The sequence below is a fragment of the Vulpes lagopus genome, chromosome 23 (assembly GCF_018345385.1).
Source record: "Vulpes lagopus strain Blue_001 chromosome 23, ASM1834538v1, whole genome shotgun sequence".
In the NCBI taxonomy this organism is placed as follows: domain Eukaryota; kingdom Metazoa; phylum Chordata; class Mammalia; order Carnivora; family Canidae; genus Vulpes; species Vulpes lagopus.
The window spans coordinates 44,232,899-44,249,683 of record NC_054846.1 but is presented as its reverse complement, the minus strand read 5'-3'; positions in this window follow the sequence as shown (position 1 = coordinate 44,249,683).

The window sequence follows — 16,785 nt, the reverse complement described above, 5'->3', positions numbered from 1 at the left end:
CTTAAATCTTGTCTGCAGATTTTTATAATGAAATGGAGGAAAAAATAAATTATTATTTCTTTGCTTCATGTTCTTGAGAGCCATGAATCCCAAGATATCGTAGAACTTAGCAAAATAGATTGGATACTGATTGAAAAGGCAGACTCAGAGTCTAGAAATGCAAAATAACAGCCCATATGCCAAACCACATGCATTGTAAGGCTTGGTACTTCTGAGGGAAGATTTAAAAGGCGACAAAGAATTCCAAATTTGGAACCCACAGAGACATCTGGTATCTTAGAACTTTCCACTTTCTCTTGGCAGATATTTTAACTAATTTTCCCACCTTGGTCAGCGTGTATAATTCTTTAAGTTTATTTTAATTTAACATATTCTCTCTATTCAATGGTTACTGTAAAATGGCCTTACTCTCAGGACCAGCCATTTAATTTTAGCACTTAGATCATTTAGCAATTTCTTAGAAGAACAAAAATAAGGGGATAGGATTTAATTAACATAATGGGTACATCATCAACCTTCTTTGTGGCATTTATGTTTATTTCCAACACTTGGTCATCAAACAGATGCATGTAAAAAAAAAAAAAAAAGACAGATGAATCAAAATGTGGAAAAAAACATTGCATTCCAAATGGTGATTTTCATCACCAGTGTGTATGTAGTGGCTCTTCAGCTTCAAGTGGTTATTACCAAAACTATCCTGAGAGGTATCCTCATTATGTTATTTGCTTCTTACAAACCAGTAGCTAGTAGCTGATCTGTGTCTACTTGGAGAATTCATTAGTTGGGCCCACATTTGCCCAGTGGGACGGGTTGGGGACCCGAGATTAATGAGGCTTTGGGACAATTACTGTGGAGAATGTACTAAGGGGTACATATAAGGGTTATTGAGTAGTGATGAAGACTTAGTTGAAAGTGAATAGTATGAATATTGAGTAGTGTCAACCATCCCTATTTAATGACACTCATTAATAGTGTCATGGAATTATATTTATTGTAGAGTTGAAAAAGACCATCTTATTGAACTTTTGAACTGACAGATGAGGAAACTGAGGCACAAAGAAGCTAAATGAGTTGTCTGGGTCTATAAAGCAAATGACAGAGCCATTCTAAATCCTGCACCAGATCTAAAGATAATATTTTGTTTTAAAGATTTTATTTATTAATTCATGAGAGACACAGAGAGAGAAGCAAAGACAGGCAGAGGATGAAGCAGGCTCCCGGTTCCTGATACAAGACTTGATCCCAGGACCCCAGGATCATGACCTGAGCCAAAGGCAGATGCTCAACCACTGAGCCACCCAGGTGTCCCTGGAGGATAGTATTTATAGGGATTTCAAAGTATGACTAACTTTAAAATATTGAGTTTTAGAATTTTCTTTTTTTTAAAGATTTTATTTATTTATTTGAGAGAGAAAGAGAGAGTGCACCAGCGGGGGCAGGGGCAGAGGGAGAGGCAGATTCCCCACTGAGGAGGGCTCCTGACTCTGGGCTCAGTCCCAAGACCCTGAGATCATGACCTGAACTGAAGGCAGACACTTCACTGACTCAGTTATCCAGGCGCCCTGAATTTTAGAATTTTCCATGGATTCTCTCTCTCTCTCTCTCTCTCTCTCTCTCTCTCTTCCTCCCTCCCTCCCTCCCTCTCTTGTCAAAGAGAAGATCTTGCTAGAATTTGATCAAAATAATTTCTTGTCTTTGTGGTGCCATATTTTGAACTACTGTGTCAGGTCTTATCAGAGCCAAGAGAAAATGGCAAACATGGGAATGTATATACCACTGATGCACCTCACCAATGATTTACAGTGAGCAGATGGTCTCTTATTTTATCTATCAATTGATAAATTTCATTTTATCATGTTCTAAGTTCAATTTTAAAAATTTGCCACTTTCCTGAAAATGCTTTAAGAAATGGGATAAAGAGGGGATCCCTGGGTGGCGCAGCAGTTTAGTACCTGCCTTTGGCCCAGGGCGTGATACTGGAGACCCGGGATTGAATCCCATGTCGGGCTCTCGGTGCATGGAGCCTGCTTCTCTCTCTGCCTATGTCTCTGCCTCTATCTCTCTCTGTGTGACTATCATAAATAAATAAAAATTTAAAAAAAATTAAAAAAAGAAATGGGATAAAGAGTAAGTATGCTAGAACTCTTGGTGGATCCCTAGTTACCATCAAGTAGTTACCATCATAGTTACCACTCATGTAGCTGCAATACCATTGGATGCATGCCCCCTTCGTACTTAAATATCATGTGTCTAGCCTGGCGGACATTAGAAACCGTCTAGTGTGACTGACCCTTTCATATGAAATCTAATTCATTTTCTAAAATGGGATATGCTCAAGTACAAACAATGATGGGTAATCAATGCCGCGTTAAGATATGACTTAGAGACTCCCTTGTAATATCACTTAATGACATGGAAGGGTTTTTTTAATTCCACAAATACTTCTTAAAATAGACACCCCCTTTAAAGTTATTAGTCCTTATTTTGGGGGATCGAGATAATAATCATTTAGACAGATTTTATGTGTGTATTTCAAAGTTTCTACAAAAATGAGTCACATTTTAAACAAGAAAAACATAAATATTCTTTTCATTAAAAGAATAACCAAGGGCAGCCCTGGTGGCTCAGTGGTTTAGCGCCGCCTTTGGCCCAGGGTGTGATCCTGGAGACCCGGGATCCAGTCCCACATCGAGCTCCCTGCATGGAGCCTGCTTCTCCATCTGCCTGTGTCTCTGCCTCTCTTTCTCATGAATAAATAAATAAAATCTTAAAAAAAAAAAGAATAACCAAGTAATTATAAAAATTAAAGCATAAAAAAGGAAATCTGGTTCAATCTGGTTCAAGGTAACAAATAATATTGAAACATATTGTGGTTCAGAGAATGTCTTAATGTCTTTAAAAGAGGGGTGGTGGTAGAAATAACTTTATATTTTTGTGATTGGTATTGCAGAGAATAGTGAGAGAATAACAAACTTTGCAAACAGAATGTACAACTGAAATAATTTTAAGGGCAATAAGATTGAAATACTACTATTATCTATAATAATAAAGTACCTCTTCCCTTACACAAGCAACTGAGTTGACATATACTTTCAACACACAAGGAATATAAATAACCTAAAAATCAGATGTAGGAATCAAATGTAGCAATAATACTTTTCATTTATGAAACATTTACTTGTCCTTATTATTACTGTTTCTTCACATAGAATGGTTTACAATAGGAAGTGTTTCTATCTAGAATCTCGTATGAATTCCATCCCTTACGTTGTTACCAGAGAGGCAGTGCGGTTATTCTGAATGTTCATTTAATGAAAGAGGAAACATCTTAACAGGGCAGATGACCTGCTCAGGCTGAAAGGGTGTTGGTATCTTCTATGACTTGATGGTAAAAGTACCTGTTTTAGATCTTTGTGAATAGATTTGTAGTTTGCCCTTCCTCATTCTCTTTTTGTCACCAAAAATGTTACCCTTATTCTTCATTTGTTCATGTTTCCAAGTCCTATTTTATTATTATTTTTTTATTTTTTTATTATTTTTATTAAAAGCAGAGTGATATTTACAGTATTTAGCAATAAGAATGATCTGGGCAACAACTAATCAAAGTGGTTGCTGGAACAGGCACCGATTCATCAGGATGTTCCTCAAACAAATGCCACAGCCCTGTAGGTGTGTTTTCGCTAGATAATCAACCTTGTGACAGAAAACCCAACTTAAAGTATTTTAAGGACTTCTGAGTAGTTTTTTGACACACATATCTGCACTGTCCAAAGGTGGACCACTTTTAGATGAAAGAGGTGATGTCTCTATTCCTTTGTTCTGCTTTTGATTCCATTTTTAGAGGTGCAAGATGACTTACAATGGCTCTAGATTTACATCCTATTTCCTCTGCAAAAATGAGTGTCTCTCTGTTGATTGCCTGGTAAAAGTCTGGGCACTAACTTTGAATTGGCTCTGATGAGCCATCCTGTGGCCAAGGGGATGTCACACAGGAACCACTGAGGTGGGCAGCCAGCTCCACCCAAACACTGGGCTGAGACTGGGGGAGGAGAGCTCCTGAAGGAAAACCGAGGCTATACCGAAAAGAGGGAGGATTAATTAATAGTCAGTGACAAACTGTATATGTCCACTCCACTCTCTTTCCTTGGAGACATAATACAGCTTTGTTACTTTAAACATTTATCTAAATTATAAAAGAAACACACTCTTATTTAGAAAACTGGAAAGTAAAATGTAAGAACAAAAGCAAACAAAAATAAAATTGGCGTTACTAAGTTAGAAATGAAGGAAAATGTTGTAATGTCTGTAGCAGGATAATTGATTGCAAATAATGAGGTTTAGAAGTGTTAGCTTACTATGACTTAAAATCGGCCAAATTGATATTCTTCTCTCTAGTATCTTTAATGTTTTCCTGTATAAACCAGATTTCAGCCACAGGCTTTATTATGGCATTGTAAAATAAGACCAATCATAATAAGAGCAAGAATTGTTTTTCATAGTGTTACTAGAACTTAGTGTTTTTCTTAAAATATAAGGTAGGATAAAGTATATAATTTGTATACTGACTTGTTCTGTAAGTATTAAGTTAACAGAAATACACATATTGTATACTTAATAGAATGTATATGTTATAAAGGTGAAACAGAAGATAAGTCGTATACAAAAGAAAATTGATTCCCAAAATTTCAAGATGTCATTAAAGTCTTTGGAAATTATATTGCCACAATCATACGTGTCTTTGAAAAAAACTCTAAAAAAAAAACCCCCAATATTAATCTGTATGCTAAATCTCTTAGCCTAATACTTAAAAATTTAAATTAGTGTTTTTGGGGGCACCTGGGTGGCTTAGACAGGAGTATTCGACTCTTGATCTCAGCCCAGGTCTTGATCTCAGGGTCATGAGTTCGAGCCCCATACTGGAATCCATGCTGGGCATGGAGCCTACTTAAAAAAAAATTGGTGTTTTGGGGTTTTAATCCAAATGAGTGCCCTTTTGATGGAGTCTTGAGTCAAAAAGAACAGCCATGACTGACCAAGAACTTTATCTTTGACCATGCACTACAGCACTTTGCAATGGAAATGTAATAAAATCCACAAATATGAGCTGCATATATCGTTTAAAATTTTCTACTAACCACATTAAAAAGAAACAAATGAAATTAATTGTGATAATATATTTAATCCAGTGTGTCCAAAGTTGATTTATCATTTCACCATGTAATCAATATAAAACATTTTAATGCCATATTTCACATTGTTCTTTTCATATTAATTTTTAAAAATCTAGTGTGGATTTTTTACTTATAGCACATCTTAATTTGAACTAACTGTATTTCAAATGTTCAGTACCTACATGTGCTTCACAGATTTACTAGGCTAGGCCAGAGTTATTTTCTCAATAAGCCAAGATGATGATGATGATGATATTATTAAGACCTAAATTCCTAGTATATTCCTTGACAATTTCAGTCCTCAGCCTATCTAAAATTGGATTGACTATATGAGATTTGAGATGTTCTGTTGAGGTTGTGTAAGCAGGCTAGAGGGAATTTTGGCTTTACTATAAATCATTTTCATGTATGTTACTTATACTGAATTTACGCAAAACTTCTATTTGTAAATTTCAGGTGCTAAATGTTGTTTAGCTCAACATTCTTATCATTAATCTCAAAGCATAATGATCTAAAGTGGAAGCAAGCATTCACAATACACCTAATAGCGGAAAGGGAAAGTTCAAGGTCTTGGGAGCACAGCAATATGCTTGAAAATGATTAGTAGGATGTTGTTTTCCTGGTATAATGGCACGTTATATACATTATAATCAATAAAGGTGTGTTGGAGGAAGGCTTGTACATCTTGGCTTACCTTAAATGGCCTCTTTTAATGGTCATGAAATTTAAATGGTCATGAAAAAAGAATTTTAGTATAAATCAATACCCAAAAGTGTGGCAAGAAATAAGCATGGTCCTGTAGCACAGCAAATCAAGAAGTATAGGGAAAGTACAATAGGGGTACATGGTGGTTTTATATTTTTTAAGTAATAAATCTAAAGGCTAGTTAGGTGGATCGATTACTTAAGTAAATTTACTGGGGTCAACTTTGTTAAGTGGCAAGAGTAAATGAGACAGGCCTATATTTTAAACTAATGCACCTGATCAATAGGTACCATGTAACTCTTCAACCTACCATATCTGCAATGACCGCACGTCCCACATTTACCAAAATGGTTCCTGTTCAACTGTTGCTGTTCCATTTGTACCTCATTTTTGGCCTAATGAGGATGTTCCAGATCTAAGATAGATCTATTTCTTTCTCAGCAATAAACAAGCAATACAGTTTAAACTTTGGGAGGAGTTTCCAGGCTAGATCCAGTGGTCATTAAGTCTTCCCACATAAGGTAGAATTTGGAACCCAGGGAAAAAATAACTCTGTTCAACATCATTTTTTCTCCAAATTATCACCATACTTGCTTACCAGGCCCTGGTATAGATTTAGATTGTTAGTCCTTAACTACAAGAGAGTACATTGACATCATTTCTGAATTGGGAAAGGCACAAGTGTTGCAGGAAGCATGTGTGTGTTAGCATTTATTATGAATATTTGCCAGGCTCCTTGAGGAAAACATTTATGATAAAAATTAGGAATGCTGGATATTGTATTGACTCAAATATATTAAATCTCAATAGAAATAGAGATTCATTGTCTCATAATTTGTGGCACTTTCTGAATGAAAGGATGAAAAACAAGAATCCTCATCAATTATGGAAAATTATCCCTCATCAGTAAATACTACCTCTTTGCAATTCTCTTTATTTTCCCCACCTGGAATTCCGATGATACAGACTTTAACCTTTTCTTCTCTTTGACTTTTGTCCTCTCTTTAAAATGCCATGGTGTTGCCTTCTCAGTGATTTCATCAGTTCTATCTTCCAGTCTACTGATTCTTGTATTTCTTTTATTTTGGCTCTGCTTAATCTACTGTGTAATCCATACAGTTTAAAAATAAACATTTGTGAAGAGCCTGGGTCTTTTAAATGATATCTTGTTCTTTTGAGAGAAGCATGAAATACACATACAGATGAGTGTATAACTTATTAATCACACTGAATATATTTTTCAGTGAGTTTCTTTCGGGTGCTTCTTTTCCATTTTTTATTCCTTTTTGTCTACTTCCTTGTGTTTAGAAATTATATGTCCTCTGGCTAATCATTTAGTGGTTAAAACACACGTTTAATTGTGGTAAAATGATGTGACATTCATCATTGTAATGATCTTAAAGTACATTCAGTGGGATTAATTACGTTCACAATCTACAGCTGGCCCACATTGCACACAATGTGCAGTTGGAACTATAGGGTTCCAGAAATTTTGACACCCCAGATGGAAACTTTGTACCCATTAAGCAGTCATTCCCAATTCCCTTCTTCCCCCAGCCCCTGCAACCACAAACCAACTTTCTGCCTCTATGGATTAGCCTGTTAACGGACATTTCATGTAAAGGGAATCATACAGTATGTAGTCCTTTATGTCCGTCTTGTTCCACTGAGTGTAATGTTTTCAAGGTGCATCCACGTTGTAGCACGTTATCAGGAGCATGCTAATTCTCTTAATGGCTGAATAACAGTCTATGGAATGGACATTTCACATTTTGTTTATTCATTTATCTGGCGATAGACATTTGAGCTGTTTTTACCTTTTGGCTATGTTGGAAATAGAACTACTATAAACATTCTTGTGCAAGTTTTTGTTTGAACACCTATATTTAATTCTTTGGGGTATATACCTATGAGGGAAATTACTGGATCCTGTGGTAATTCCATGCTTAACTTTTTGAGGAAGCACCAAATTGATTTCCACAACACTGTCATTTTACATTTTTACTAGCAATGTGCAAGGAATACAGATTTTCCACAGCCTTGTACAAACTTGCTATCTTCATCTTCCTTTTCCTTTTTTGTAAAGATTTATTTCAGGGAGAGCACGTGTGAGTAGGGGGAGGGGCAGAAGGAGGGACTCTTCAAGCAGACTCCCCACTGAGTGTGGAGCCCAACTCTCTCCCACAAGTGATGAGATCATCATCTAAGTTTCTACCAAGAGTTGGCCACTTAACTGACTGAGCTACCCAGGCACCCCTTCTTTTTTTTTTTTTTTAAATGGCCATCCCAGTGGATTTCTCCTATCACATACTGCAAGCAGTGTCACAATGTACTTTCCATTTGCATGTCCTTAATGACTAATGCCATTTAGAATCTTTTCATGTCCTTGGCTATTTGGATATCTGCATTGGAGAAATTTCCATTTTTGAATTGGGTTCGTCTTTTTGCTGTCGAGTTGTGAGAGTTATTTATAAACTCTTGATACTAGACCCTTATCATATATATGATTTGCAAATATTTTCTCCCAGTCTCTGAATTGTCTTTTCACTTTCTTTATAGTGTCCTTTGATGCATTAAAGTTTTTTATTTTTATGAAATCCAGTTTATCTATTTTTCTTTCATTGCCTGTACTTCTGGTGTCATATTTAAGAAACCATTGCCAAAAAATTACTGGTCAAGAAGATTAAAAAATAAGAAGAAGAAGAAAAAGATTTTCCCATTCTCTTCTAAGAGTTTTATTGTGGTCGACCTTAAATTTTGATCTTTAACCGATCTTGAGTTAGTTTTTGTACATAGTATAAGGCAAAGATCCAACATCATTCTTTTACATGGCATGTTTTGCCAAACTTTTAGTGTTTCAGGGGAGAGATGGTTCCTGGAGATCCTACTCTGCTATATTTGCTTGTATCACCCTACCCTATATATTTTAACATACATATTTAATTTTACAAAGTCTAAAAGATTTCATCTTTCTCTCAAAAATATATTTTAAAAATACCTTCATTTTAATTGCCTTCTGCCTTATAGGCTATTTCCCCCATTATTTAGTTCTTAGCTGGTTATAAATCTTCCATAATAATGATGATTATGGGGCAGCCCAGGTAGCTCAGCGGTTTAGCTCCACCTTTGGCCCAGGGTGTGATCCTGGAGACCCAGGATCAAGTCCACATCAGGCTCCCTACATGGAGCCTGCTTCTCCCTCTGCCTGTGTCTCTGCCTCTCTCTCTCTCTCTCTCTCTCTCTGTCTCTCATGAATAAATAAATAGAATCTTAAAAAAATAATGACGATTATGATAATGGCAATGAAGATGACGATGACTGTTGCTGTTTTGTAAAGCAATGTTTAAATAAATTTTCTTATTCATCAAGATATCTCCCCACTAGTCCACTGTAAATCACAAAGTCTCCAAATCTTCATTGCCAGTGTGGTAGCCATTAGTCACATATGGCTATCAAACACTTGAAATGTAGTAAGACGGAGGAATTCAATGTTGTTTCAAGTTTAGTTAATTTGCATTTAAATTTAAAAAAAAAAAAAGGAGTTGAGGGGCACCTGGGTGGTTCAGTCAAGTTGGGCATCTGACTTTGGCTTGGTTCATGATTCCAGGGTCCTGGGATCAAGCCCTGCATCAGGCTCCCTGCTCAGTGAGGAGTCTGCTTCTCCCTCTTTATCTGTCTGCCACTCTGCTTGTGCTCTCTCCTCTGTCAAATAAATAAATAAATCTTTTAAAAAATAAAAATTTTAAAAAGGAGTGGAAAATAGTTTTCTGTTAAATATAAACGTCTTATTTTCATAGGACTACATTTTACTTTAAATGTTAGCATTGCAGTTTCAATGTGTTATAAGTATAAAATACACACACTGGATTTCAAAGACTTATTTTTTTTCAAAGACTTATGAAAAAATAAATGTAAACTATCTTATCAGTAATTTTTTATATTGATATATGTTAAAATGATAATTTTAATACAGTTGGCTAAATAAACTATTATTAAAATTAATTTCACCTGTTTTTAATTATCATAATGTGGCTACTAGAAAATATAGGATTATATATATGCTTCTATTGATAGCACTGTTCCAATCAATGTGATTTTCATCTCTGATATATATATATAAAACTTAGAATTTCCCTTCCTGAAGATCTTTAGGTGATAAACTCTGTTTTGTCTAAAAATGTCTATTTCATTTACCTAATTCAAAGATAGTTTCTTGGGGTGCCTGGGTGGTTCAGTTGGTTAAGCGACTGCCTTCAGTTCTGGTCCTGATCTCAGGATCCTGAGATTGAGCCTCACATCAGGCTCTCTGCTCAGTGACGAGTCTGCTTCTCTGTCTCCCTCTGTAATCTCTCTAGCTCTCATTCTCTCTCCAATAAATAAATAAAATCTTCAACAACAACAAAAGACACCCAAAGATAGTCTCTCTGGGTATAGAACACTGAGTTGATATTTATTTACATTGCTATTTCTAAGTTGATATATTGTTCTACTGTCTTCTGGCTTGTGCAGTTGCCTTTGGCAAATGTACATTCACCCAATCACCCGTGTTTATTATCCTCTGGATGCTTTTAAGCTCTCCTTTAAGTTGGTATTCTCCTGTGGTGGGTCTAGATGTAGATTTCTTTTTATTTATCCTACTTGGAAGATATTGGGTTTCTTTGAACTGAGGCTTTGTGTTTTTCCAGTAATTCTGGAAATTCCAAGGCATTATCTCTTTAAAGAGATCCTCTCTCCCATTGTTTCCATTTTCCCTTTTGTAACTCTAAATAGATGTACATGTGACCATCTCTTTCTAGACTTTATATGTTTTCAATTCTCATCATAGTTCTTGTCTCTTTATCTTTCCTGGCTACATGCTACTAATGTATTGTTTAATCAACATTGAGTATTTTTATTTCAACTATTGTATATTTTACTTGCAGAGGTGCTGTTAGGTTCTTTTTGGTCATTCTTTGCTCATATATTGAAGCTTCTCATTAAATTCTTTACATATGTTAATTATAATATTTTCTATATTTGAACATTGTCAATGTCTGATCTCTGTGGGTTTGTTTTTGCAACTGTTATTTCTACTTGCTTTCATTCATGGTACTTTTACTTTTTTAAAATGTATTTTATGACATTTCAGTGTAAACTGCATTATTCATAGGTCTTCATCTTTAGGAATTTTTTGAAACCCATGTCGAAAGTAAGATCCTCAAGGAGGATTCTTATTTCCTTTTGCCAGTAACTTGGAGGATTTTATTAACCCAGAACCACTTTCATTTTTCCATTTAGGTATTTTTTTTCAATCAGATAAGTAGTATGAATTTGCAACCAAATCTGCATGTATATTGGCTTATGGATACACATTTTTAGGAGAGGATTTTTTCCTCCTCCACCAAACGCAAAGGCTGAATTAGGGAAACGTCCTGGATTTCCCCTTCTATGTGATGGGTTTATTTCTAATTCATTATTACACGGAAGGGGTAGCCTTGAGTGGGTTGGTGTTACGGTTTAAGAACCTTTATTAGGTTCCTAATTAAGGTGGGCCCAACACTCCCATCTTTTGTTTTCTCTTGTACAAGGGTCTCATGTAGAAATTTAAATGAAACCTCAAGATCTCCAGGGAGGCAGCAGAAATCCTTAGGGCAATAGCCAGCTTTGGTGTCATTTTTCCTTTTAGGATTTCAATTTTCAGTGCATTTGAAGGACCTGCAGATTCTTTGCTTTTGTGATAGTGCAATGATGTGCTAAAAATATTTTCTTTATATGGTATCCAGCATTTTAATTCTTTCAATTAATGGATCATTCAGTGTATTTTGTCTGTCATAATGTTAGAAAATGAAATGATCTTTTGTTCCTTTCTCATAGTTTTCATTCCATCTTTTATTTCTCATGTATTTTTAACATAATTATTTTATAGTTTGTGTCCACCGATTCTGATATCTGAATTTTTTGACAGTCTGTTTCTCCATGTTGTGCTATTATGTCTCTATTGACCCGTGTTCATGGGGCTCTTGTTTTCTCATGTGTTTTGTAAGTTCGGATTGTAAAGTCATGGTTAGTGGGGCTTTATATATGGGAATCTTGTGAGAGACGCATTCCTTCATGCAAGATTATTTTCTTCTTTTAGGTAGCTCAGCCATTTTCCAATCTGGGACTATTTTAAGTTTTATTGATTTGGGGTTCCTGGGACTGTACATGTACTATAAAATCAAATGCTAAACTCACATGAAGGCAGGCCTATAGTTATTAATTATTTGACAGCCATGTTATACTCCTATTCAGAGCTCAGGATGGGATTCATACATTTTCTTGCCTTCTTTTGCCAGTAGTAGAAAGTCTTGGTTTGTATCTTGTTTCCTTGAGGATAAAGCCTTCCCACCTTTGTGCATTGGTCCCAATTGCAAGTCCCTCTTGGCTAGTGCCCAAGGCCTTGCTTGCTTCCTTAGCAAGCTGGTTTCAAGATCAGGAGAGACTCCAAGATCAGCCATAGTTTTTGGGGGGTGTTTTTTGTTCTTTTTTTTTTTTTTTAAGATTTTATGTATTTATTCATGAGAGAGAGAGAGAGAAAGGCAGAGCCACAGGCAGAGGGAGAAGCAGGCTTTATGCAGGGAGCCTGACATGAGACTGGATCCTGGGACTCCAGGATCATGCCCTGGGCCAAAGGCAGGCACTAAACCACTGAGCCACCCAGGGATCCCCTCAGCCATAGTTTTAGCATCAGGCCATATTACCACTCTGCTTTCCAGAAACCTGGTCTCTGGGATTTTCTAATTCCCTTCTATTTCTCACTGTTGATTTGTTTTCTCCTTCTAAATTTGTACTTGACAGAGATTTATTTGTTTCGTTATTTTGACCCAAGAATCAACTCCTAGACTTTTTAAAAATTCCATTGCTTTGCTGTATTCTGACATTAAAACTTTATTTATCCTGCTTTTCATTATTTTGTTTTGTTTTTGTTTTGTTATTGTTGTTTTTCTTATTAATTATTCCCATACTTTTACTTATAAGCTTTCCCACACATTCTGTTTTGGATTTCTTTTGTTGGCATATATTGGATCTTCACTTAGCATATGTCATATATCTTTAAGTTCACAACTAGTAGAATTAAAATGTGATGCAGACCTTTCAAGTAGCTAAAGAAAAAATTAATTAAAACATAGTTTATGTTATGAAAGATTTATTTATTTATTTTTTTTTTTAGCTTTGCAACTTTGTTTTTTTTTTTTTTTTAATTTTATTTATTTATGATAGGCACACAGTGAGAGAGAGAGAAGCAGAGACATAGGCAGAGGGAGAAGCAGGCTCCATGCACCGGGAGCCCGACGTGGGGATTCGATCCCGGGTCTCCAGGATTGCGCCCCGGGCCAAAGGCAGGCGCCAAACCGCTGCGCCACCCAGGGATCCCGAAAGATTTAAATAGTAAGAAAAAGGGATCATAATACCTACTTTTATTAAAGGGAAAAAAATGAATTATTATCCACCAATTATGGAAAAGGGAGTGTTTTGAATCTTTATTTAGTATAGAAGTTTAAATTACTTACACATAGTTATAACTGATATATTTCATGCTTTCTGTTTTTTCTTTTTGCTATTTCCTTGTTACTTATTTTGTGTTATGATTTTTGTGATTTAAACTAGTATGTATTTAGACTATATTTTGTGACCAAGACAAGAATAGGAACATTTTTTAGAAATATTATTCTGTAAGAAATATTTTTACATACTAACTAGATAATTAATTGTATTATTCCTCCATATGTTATTTTCTCTCTTTTTAAATTCATCAAAGACAGAAAAAGATATGTTAAAATCTCCCACAAATTGTATTTTTGTCTTTCTCCTTGTTTTGCAACTAGTTTCTGGTGTGTGTGTGTGTGTGTGTGTGTGTGTGTTTATTGTGTTTGGGACCATACTGTGAAGTCTGTTAAGGTTCATGATTTTTATATCTTTCTTTATTGAATACTGTACTGTTTGGTTTTTAAATCTTGAATTGCTGGGATGCCTCAGTGGCTTAGCAGTTAAGCGCCTGCCTTCAGCCCAGGGCGTGATCCTGGAGTCCCGGGATCAGTCCCACATTGGGCTCCCTGCATGGACCCTGCTTCTCTCTCTGTCAATGTTTCTGCCTCTCTCTGTGTGTCTCTCATGAATAAATAAATAAAATTGAAAAAAAAATCTTGAATTGCATAGTACTTTACCCCCCAAAATATTCAACCCATATTTATAACCAATTATAAATGTCAAAAGTAAGGTATCTTTTTCATATTTTTTTATGTAAAATGAGGAACTTAACCCCACCTTTACCAGCTTTCATTCATTCAATCAAAAAATACCTCTTGAACACCTATGATGATTCCATAGGCACTGTTTAAGTTGTGAAAAATAAGAATAAAAATCCCTATCATTTTGGAACTTAATTCTAGTGGGGAGAGATGGATAATAAACAATAAGTAAGTAAATGACCATATTTCATTGAGTCAAAGAAATACTTTTTTTTTTTCACAATTTAGCATCTTGGAAATCAGGATGCCTTTTGCAACTCGTGATATATCATGTCCAATTGTGCTTTCTTGGATAGGATATTTATGTCTTACATTGAATAAAATATTGTAGTTTATTCAATGGTGATAAATGCTATGGGGAAAAAGAAGGTGAAGAAAGGGGATGGACTTGCTGGAGAAGTGTTATATTTTTAAGTAGGGTGATCAGGGATGCCTTGAGCAGAGACCTAAAGGAGATGAGAAAGTGAGTAGGAACACCGTGTGCAGTTGTGCAGACCATACACTGCTTCACTTTTATGATTGCCATTCATAGGGATTATGTGAAGAGCCTTATAGCCATGTTCCATGCCTATGGAGGGAGCCATTTGGATATCAAGGGTAAGTGGGGTCCAGGTAAGAGTACATCATATACAAGGGTATTGATGCTGGAGGGCCCCTGGCATATTCAAGGCATAGGGTGAGTGTGGGGAACAGTAATAGGGGATGTCAAAGAGTCAGTAGGGGCCAACTTTTATAGAGTCATATAGCCATAGGGGGACTTTTCTTTTATAAAAAAGATTTTATTTATTTATTTATGAGAGGGATCCCTGGGTGGCGCAGCGGTTTGGCGCCTGCCTTTGGCCCAGGGCGCGATCCTGGAGACCCGGGATCGAATCCCACGTCGGGCTCCCGGTGCATGGAGCCTGCTTCTCCCTCTGCCTGTGTCTCTGCCTCTCTCTCTCTCTCTCTCTCTCTCTCTCTCTCTCTGTGTGTGACTATCATAAATAAATAAAAAAATTAAACAAAAAAAATATTTATTTATTTATGAGAGACACAGGCAGAGGGAGAAACAGGCTCCCTGCAGGGAGCCCGATGTGGGACTCGATCCTGGGAGTCCAGGATCACGCCCTGAGCCAAAGGCAGACATTCAACCACTGAGCCACCCAGGCATCTGGGGAACTTTGACTTCTACCCTGAGTGTGATGGGAAACAATTTGAAAGTATGGAAAAGGCAACTGATAACATCTGACTTACATTTTTAAAAGGACCACACTGACTACAGTGTTGAGAAGAGATTACAAAATGGGACAAAACAGGATATGATGAGATGGGTTAACAGGCCTGTTGCAATAATCCAGGTGTGAGAGGAAGGTGCCTTGGTGGAGGAGGTAGCTAGTGGTCAGGCCCTGGGTATATTCTGGAGGTATGTAAGACCAACAGCAGATGGATTAAATATGGGGTATGAGTCAAAGAGAGGTGTCAAGATGTTTCCAAGTTTTGGGGGCCTACGCAATTGTTCTCACTTCTCTGTTTATATAATCTAGACTTTAAAACCCAAATTATACATATAAAATTACTTTCTAATAACACATTTTTATCGAAGTACTACCATTGATATTTATATTCAGTTTTTTAATAAAATTTATTGTGCTTACAAACACTAAGTTAAAATGGTTTTAGTTCCTAACTGCTTTATTATCATTCTTGGTTACTAGATATTGAGCTATTATTTGAACTATCTCCATATCTGACTTCTGTCCATAACATTCTGCTCTGTATTTTGGCATGAACAATTTCCAGCTCAATATGAGATAGGACATGTAGACAGTGAGAACAAGGACAATGACATTTTGATTTCCTGACCACCCATATGGTAGAGAGATAGCTGCTTGATTTTCTGCTTGGTAGAAACTATTGTTTCTGAACCAGGGGAATGACAAAAGATGGAAAGGTGTCATTTACCTACTTATAAGGAGGCAGCCCTGCCCTTTTCTGCTTGTGTAACAGGAATAAGTCACTAATTAGATCTCTCAGTGTGGTTCCATTGGCCTTACAGTGAATAAATTTCCCTGAGTGATTATCAGGACTTGTTTTTGTCTCGTTCCATACTTTCACATCATCTAGTGGGCTGGTGGTGCCATGTGTGCCAAGGATGGTTTAGTAGACATTATTTTAAGCTGGAATTCAGAGGCTTTACATTAAAACTAATTTAACAAGCTGCCTTAATTGAAGAAGGCACCAGCTGAAAATAACTTAACTTGTTAAAGGGACTTTATCTTCATTGAACTAGCAGGGTTTTGTTTTGTTTTGTTTAAAAGATTTTACTTATTTATTCATTAGAGAGACAGAGACATAGGCAGAGGGAGAAGAAGGCTCCCTATAGGGAGCCTGATGTGGGACTCGATCCCAGGACCCCAGGATCACACCCTGAGCCAAAGGCAGGCACTCAATCACTGAGCCACCCAGGTGCCCACAGGGTTTTGACTTTTATCAAAATGGCACTTTTATCTTCATATATAATTATTACATGGAACATTTGTGAGGAATTATGTCTTGTGTGACATCATATATTACACCTTACTCCTTTCTCCTAAATAGGCATTCAATTTGTGTTTCCTTGAGCAGAATTTGAAAGCAAAGTCACTCCCATAAATGCAAGACCA